This window comes from Primulina eburnea, chromosome 4 (genome assembly GCF_022965805.1).
Source record: "Primulina eburnea isolate SZY01 chromosome 4, ASM2296580v1, whole genome shotgun sequence".
Taxonomy (NCBI): Eukaryota; Viridiplantae; Streptophyta; class Magnoliopsida; order Lamiales; family Gesneriaceae; genus Primulina; species Primulina eburnea.
Window position 1 is genome coordinate 9773067 of NC_133104.1, and position 7725 is coordinate 9780791.

The window sequence follows — 7725 nt, forward strand, 5'->3', positions numbered from 1 at the left end:
GGTGATTAAGAAGGTTTAATGTGTAATTTTGACCGAGTCATGATCGGACGGACCGAAGATGGTTCGGAAGCACCGAAGAGTTCGTAAGGTCCGAAGTGAGTTCGGTGGATCCGATCATTAGGTGTCAAGAGTTGATCGACACGTGGGAGTTCGGACGTTCCGAAGTGTAGGTTCGGTGGATCCGATCATGAGGTGTCAAGAGCAGCTGGACACGTGCATGTTCGGACGGTCCAAAGTGTATGATCGGAGGATCCGATCATGAGCTGTCAAGAGCCAATGGACACGTAAGAGTTCGGACGTTCCGAAGAGGGTTCGGACGATCCGAACATGGCCTATAAATAGTGGTCGGATTTCCTCATTTTGACTCGCCAATTCAGAGAATTCCATAGCATTTCAGTCGTTTCTGACAGGTTCTAGTCTTGTTCCGAGATTTGGGCACTAGCGGGGAGCTGCTGGTCTTGTAGCAGAGCTGTGCTCTAGTTGGGAGATAGCGGCATCAGCGGGCTAGCGACGGACGAAGGTTTGGAATTTTATCAGTATTTATCTCAGGATTATCTAGTTAAGTCTGGTAGATAAGTTTAGTGATGGTTTTCACTTGATGAATAGGCTTGGATTAGACCTGTTGTCTGGTTGTTCCAGTGAATTAGGATTGCTGTGATAGAGGTACGAAAGTACTATCCGAGATATCCTGGTTGAGTATACATTCTTATATGTGTTGCATGATTATGTGGTGCATTGATATATGTCATATGATGCATGCTATTATGTCACGTTTATTACTGCACGTTGCATTTCATGTTGAGCCGTATCTTCTTCGAGATAGCCTTTGCTGTTGAGCTGTATCTCTTTCGAGATAAGCTATATCTTGGGGCCGCTCAGCCCTGTCTTGTGGACGCATGGACACCGAGAGTACACAGTGGCCGACGGGTCGGGAGGGCTTCGGTGGTCCGGGACATTTTAGGTCCACGTCTGTCTTGTAGTGGATGCAGTGACCCAGAGGTTGGACCGCGCGGCACTATCCACTTGGCGCCTCTAGACTGAGCATTGTTGAGATCCTTTTGTGACTCCTGTTTCTTGACTACCCCGGTATCATGATCATAGCATGTGCATTTCATATAGGTTTGTATACTCATACTTTTGTACTGGGCGTTCTTATCGCTCACGTCCTCGGTTTTGTTTATTCTTGGACACCCCATTCCCTCGGGGCAGGCTTCAGGTTGGACAGCTCAGGAGGAGCAGGAGGAGGACGTTGAGTAGCTGGTTGGTTTAGTTTATCGGTATTGTTTTGATTCGATATGGTTGTATTGGGTATTTTTATTTTGAGTTATTCTAGACTTCGATTGGGTTGTATAACCATTATTGTTGTTGACTTTTCCGCTGTTATCTCTGATTTTTGTTAATTAGGTTAATTGCATGCTTAGTTCTCAACTAGTAGGTGATTCTGGAACGGGTCACTACATTTATGGTATCAGAGCATGCATACGATTTTGGGATATAGATTTCTGTTTTGGGATTTCCGTTGACTAATTTACTAGTTTCCCCATTTTATGTTGTAGCAATGGCTGACCACTTTGGTGATGAGAGTAGTCAGGGAAATGTAGGTCGTTGGGGTGACCAGGACGATTTGTTAAGCGTCATAAGTTACCGCATGTTTCTCTAGACGTCATTCTTTCTGTTTCTACTCCGATGGGTCATTCGGTGTTAGCTAAACGTCTAGTGATGGGTTGTCCCTTAGATTTTGAGGGTAACGATGTTGTTATTTCGTTTTGTTCATTCTCTTGCCTAGATTTCGAGGACGAAATCGTTTTTAAGGGGGGGAGAATGTAGTAGCCCGAATTCCAAATTGGGTAATTAACGGAGTAGTGGTGATTAAGAAGGTTTAATGTGTAATTTTGACCGAGTCATGATCGGACGGACCGAAGATGGTTCGGAAGCACCGAAGAGTTCGTAAGGTCCGAAGTGAGTTCGGTGGATCCGATCATTAGGTGTCAAGAGTTGATCGACACGTGGGAGTTCGGACGTTCCGAAGTGTAGGTTCGGTGGATCCGATCATGAGGTGTCAAGAGCAGCTGGACACGTGCATGTTCGGACGGTCCGAAGTGTATGATCGGAGGATCCGATCATGAGCTGTCAAGAGCCAATGGACACGTAAGAGTTCGGACGTTCCGAAGAGGGTTCGGACGATCCGAACATGGCCTATAAATAGTGGTCGGATTTCCTCATTTTGACTCGCCAATTCAGAGAATTCCATAGCATTTCAGTCGTTTCTGACAGGTTCTAGTCTTGTTCCGAGATTTGGGCACTAGCGGGGAGCTGCTGGTCTTGTAGCAGAGCTGTGCTCTAGTTGGGAGATAGCGGCATCAGCGGGCTAGCGACGGACGAAGGTTTGGAATTTTATCAGTATTTATCTCAGGATTATCTAGTTAAGTCTGGTAGATAAGTTTAGTGATGGTTTTCACTTGATGAATAGGCTTGGATTAGACCTGTTGTCTGGTTGTTCCAGTGAATTAGGATTGCTGTGATAGAGGTACGAAAGTACTATCCGAGATATCCTGGTTGAGTATACATTCTTATATGTGTTGCATGATTATGTGGTGCATTGATATATGTCATATGATGCATGCTATTATGTCACGTTTATTACTGCACGTTGCATTTCATGTTGAGCCGTATCTTCTTCGAGATAGCCTTTGCTGTTGAGCTGTATCTCTTTCGAGATAAGCTATATCTTGGGGCCGCTCAGCCCTGTCTTGTGGACGCATGGACACCGAGAGTACACAGTGGCCGACGGGTCGGGAGGGCTTCGGTGGTCCGGGACATTTTAGGTCCACGTCTGTCTTGTAGTGGATGCAGTGACCCAGAGGTTGGACCGCGCGGCACTATCCACTTGGCGCCTCTAGACTGAGCATTGTTGAGATCCTTTTGTGACTCCTGTTTCTTGACTACCCCGGTATCATGATCATAGCATGTGCATTTCATATAGGTTTGTATACTCATACTTTTGTACTGGGCGTTCTTATCGCTCACGTCCTCGGTTTTGTTTATTCTTGGACACCCCATTCCCTCGGGGCAGGCTTCAGGTTGGACAGCTCAGGAGGAGCAGGAGGAGGACGTTGAGTAGCTGGTTGGTTTAGTTTATCGGTATTGTTTTGATTCGATATGGTTGTATTGGGTATTTTTATTTTGAGTTATTCTAGACTTCGATTGGGTTGTATAACCATTATTGTTGTTGACTTTTCCGCTGTTATCTCTGATTTTTGTTAATTAGGTTAATTGCATGCTTAGTTCTCAACTAGTAGGTGATTCTGGAACGGGTCACTACAATATCATCAATAAAAACAATAACGAATCGGTCTAGATAATCTCGAAAGATCCGATTCATTAAGTCCATAAAAATAGCAGGAGCATTCGTAAGACCAAAAGGCATAACCAAGAATTCATAGTGGCCATACCTCGTACGAAAAGCAGTTTTGGGCACATCTTCGTCTCGAACTCGTACTTGATGATACCCAGAACGAAGATCAATCTTCGAGTAAACAGAAGTACCCTGAAGCTGATCAGATAAATCATCAATACGAGGAAGTGGGTGTTTGTTCTTCACAGTAGCCCGATTCAGTTGCCTATAATCGATACACATTCGCACCGTACCATCTTTCTTCCGAACAAATAAACTGGAGCTCCCCAAGGCGATGCACTCGGTCGAATATATCCCTTATCGAGAAGATCCTGTAATTGTTCTTTCAATTCTTTCAATTCCAGAGGTGCCATGCGATAAGGAGCTTTAGAAATAGGCGCAATCCCCGGCACAAGATCAATACTAAACTCAACTTCTCGATGAGGAGGAAAATCAGGAATCTCATCGGGAAATACATCTGGAAACTCTTTCGCAACATGAATCTCAGACAAGGAAGACTCCTTCTTCGAAATATCAATAGCGTAGATAAGATAACCCTCATCTTCGCTAGTCAACAATCGAGACATTTCCATGGAAGATACCAATGGAATCTTGGCTAGGGAACACTTGCCATAAAAATTCCACTTGGGTCCATCAATCGGTCGAAATCGAACTACTCCATGACAACAATCAAGAGTAGCTCGATTTGTCGTCAAGATATCCATGCCAACAATACAATCAAAGTCGTGCATTGGGAGGACAATCAAATTCAGAAATACCACATTATCCTCATATATCAATACACAATTATGCACAACTTTCTCAGACAATATAATCTTCCCTACTGGCGTGGCTATCGACAAAGTATCATACAACGGGGTACACTCAATATCGTGAGATGCAACAAATACATGAGATATGAATGAATGAGATGCTCCTGTATCAAATAAAACACGTTCAGGATAATCGCAAAGCGTGCAAATACCTGCAATCACACCACCAGGAGCTTCTCTCGCCTGATCCTCAGTCAAGGCATACACTCTCACTTGAGGAGGAACTTGGGCACTCTGACCACCCGGTCCTCGATATCGTGGGACATTCGACTACTGAAAAGATGGAACAGGAACAGCAGGTCTCGTCATACCACGGCCACCTCTAAATCCTGGCTGGGGTTGAGAAGAAGTTGTACCCCTGTTTGGACATACTCGAGAGAAATGTCCTTCCTGCCCACATTGATAACAAGTACCAGACATACCTCGACACTGTTCGATAGTATGTTTACCTCCACAATGACTACAGTAGAGAGCAATCACAGGACTCCCTCGCTGTGATCCACTCGAACTCGAAGAAGACGAAGAAGCAGAGCCAGTCTTCTTGAACTTCTTACCCTTCGGTCGCAAAGTGGAGGAATATACTGTGGACCTCCCCTCCTAAGTCCAGCCTCGGCTGCCTTAGCTCGTTCAACTGCCTCTGCGTAGCTGGTAGGCAATCCAGAAACAACATATGTATATAAAACAGGATGTAAACCATTTACAAACCTGTTATATTTTGCCCTCGCATTTCCAGCTACATGAGGTGCATACTTCAGTAAAGTAGAAAATTTCGAAGCATACTCTGCAACAGTCATCGTTCCCTGCTGCAGATTATTGAATTCATTCTCCTGAGCAGTATAATAAGAAGGAGGGGAATACTGCTCCAAAAACTGGGCCTTGAAGACATCCCATGTGACTTCAGTCCCGGCCTCTTTCAATCCAATCTCAGCGGCTTCCCACCAAGATTTAGCTCGGTCTTTCAGCTGATACAAAGCAAGTTTCAGTCTCCGAGCCTTGGAATACTCAACAATATTAAACAAGTGCTCGATATCCTTTAACCAAGCCTCAGCTCTTTCAGCACTCTCAGTACCAAAGAACTTCGGTGGTTTCAGATCCTGAAATCGAGCCATCACAACATCCATGGACAACCCTTCAAATTGCCCAACAATCCTCTCAGTACTGCTACTCGCAGTTTCATTTGTGTGATCATCTACAAATCAAAAGATGAATATCACAATTTCATATCAATTTCATAATCTCATCATCCCATATCATCAATCTCATCAGATACTTACTCAAATAATATCACATAAGAGCAAGTAATACAAATAAATCAAACACATACGCACAATTCATTTGTGCCTATTCGAGTGTACACAAGACTCAATAGAGCATTCCCAGCTATGCTCTGATACCACTCTGTGTGGGGCCCTTAGCTCCTAATCGTTATTACAATGCATTTGATTAGGGTTAAGTAATTACAGCGGAAACGAGTTTAAAATTTCTTTACAATGAGCCCAAAATATCTCTTCTGATATTTAAATACTAAAAATAGTATCTAAATTCAAAATACATAAAACACGCCCACACATAATCAAAATCAAATCACTCCAACACATCTCATATCCTCGGGACATGCCCCGGTATATAGATACATATGCATATATACTTGGAACAAGACATAAACATAAACCTCATCTCAACAGTGACTCCCTCCAGAAGTACCCTCTCCAGTCTCCTGATATCCTGGAGTACCTGCCATTGTCCACACACAAAGACAACAACAGCCCCCCTTGGGGGTGAGCAAAGCTCCGTATGGAACAACCAATCATATATACCACAGATATCTAAACAATGATATATGGTATGCAATGCATGTATGTCGTGGAGGTATCAGGTCAAATGTCCATCCCACTGAGCACATGTCTGAATCAATCGAATCGCTATCAAATCAAATCAATGCTCGAGCTGGCCACACCCGGCCGATATGGGAATACACGTATGATAGCGTCGAACGAAGCGTCATCAATTCCACATCTCATATCCAATCATATGTCATATAATACAGATACCTGTCGTATGTTACCCGATCGCAACATACCTCAATTCTTCGTACCACATGATGTAGCTTAAGATATTGATATTACACTTATCTCACATCAATAACATACTCACTCCAATCAATAACATACTCCAAAATAATAATATGAGTTTCAATATCATTTGAAACTTCAAAATTCATATCAAATCAAAATCATATCATAATTCAATTCCGACTTCAAAACTTAGTTTCGTGTAGGTTATTCTACCGCATATATTTATCAGAATTAATAACAACTGACAAATAATTCTCCGATCTCAATCCAACTATGAAAATTCCATAATTATAATAAATTAGGAATAATTCAAAACAACATCACTATATCATCTCTTCTTCGTTCAATCATACATTATTCAACAATATTCGATTCTCGTATGATTTAACAATTTATCGGATTTATTCCAAAAATCGACAAAATTAAAACATCACCAAAAATATAAAATTTATACCTCAAATCGAAGACCTCGTGTCAACATCCTAGATCTGAAGTTGGTCGTCGATTAGATAAACCGATAAGTCGCACGATCGAAAAGAAAATCGAAACCCTTATTCCTCTCTCTCCTCTCTCGATTTTCTCTCTGTGTGCAACTTTTGAAAATGAAACTTAAGTTTCCCGTAAGTTTCATTTATATCAATTTTTTTAATATTATATTATATTATATTATTATTTATATACATAATAATAAAATATAATATAATATATACTATTTAACATTTTAACTTCGGTATATCTCTACGGACCGGTCAAATGATCAATTTCTCAAAACTCAAAACATGAAACTTCTCAAGCTTTGAGTTTTCTACGTTATATCCAAATTTCAAATTATTTGGCACTTCATATGAAAAGAGATGTCACTCTTAACAATTTGCCCTTAAAATTAATTCATTATTATTTTCAACTTTTTTACGAAAATGCCATCAAAATAAATTGAATATTTTTCACTTATTTACTAAAATGTCATCAAAGCTATTTTAGTCTCGGTGGTCTCACAGAAACTCAAGTTAAATCTAACTCGAGTCGATCTCCCGGTTAACATTGTTATTATACCTTTCTTGTGTCGGGTTTCGGCTCTGTTCTATCTACGAAATCTTCAATACCAATTTGGGAATGACATATTCGAGGAATACCATATCAACATATACCCCAAACAATACCAGATATAATTCATAATTCAATCTAATTCTATTTCAACGGCATACAGCACAATATCATATACCCAGTAATACAATACAGTATATATCAATCAAAAACAAAATCTGATACCAATCTGTATAATCTCACTCATATCAAATCTGAAAATGGTAACAATTTCATATGGCATCTGTTCTTCAATCCAGTTTCTATTATACGATGTCTAATATATCAAGAACACCATATATCAATCATATCTGATTCCTTCGATATCATATTTCCAAAT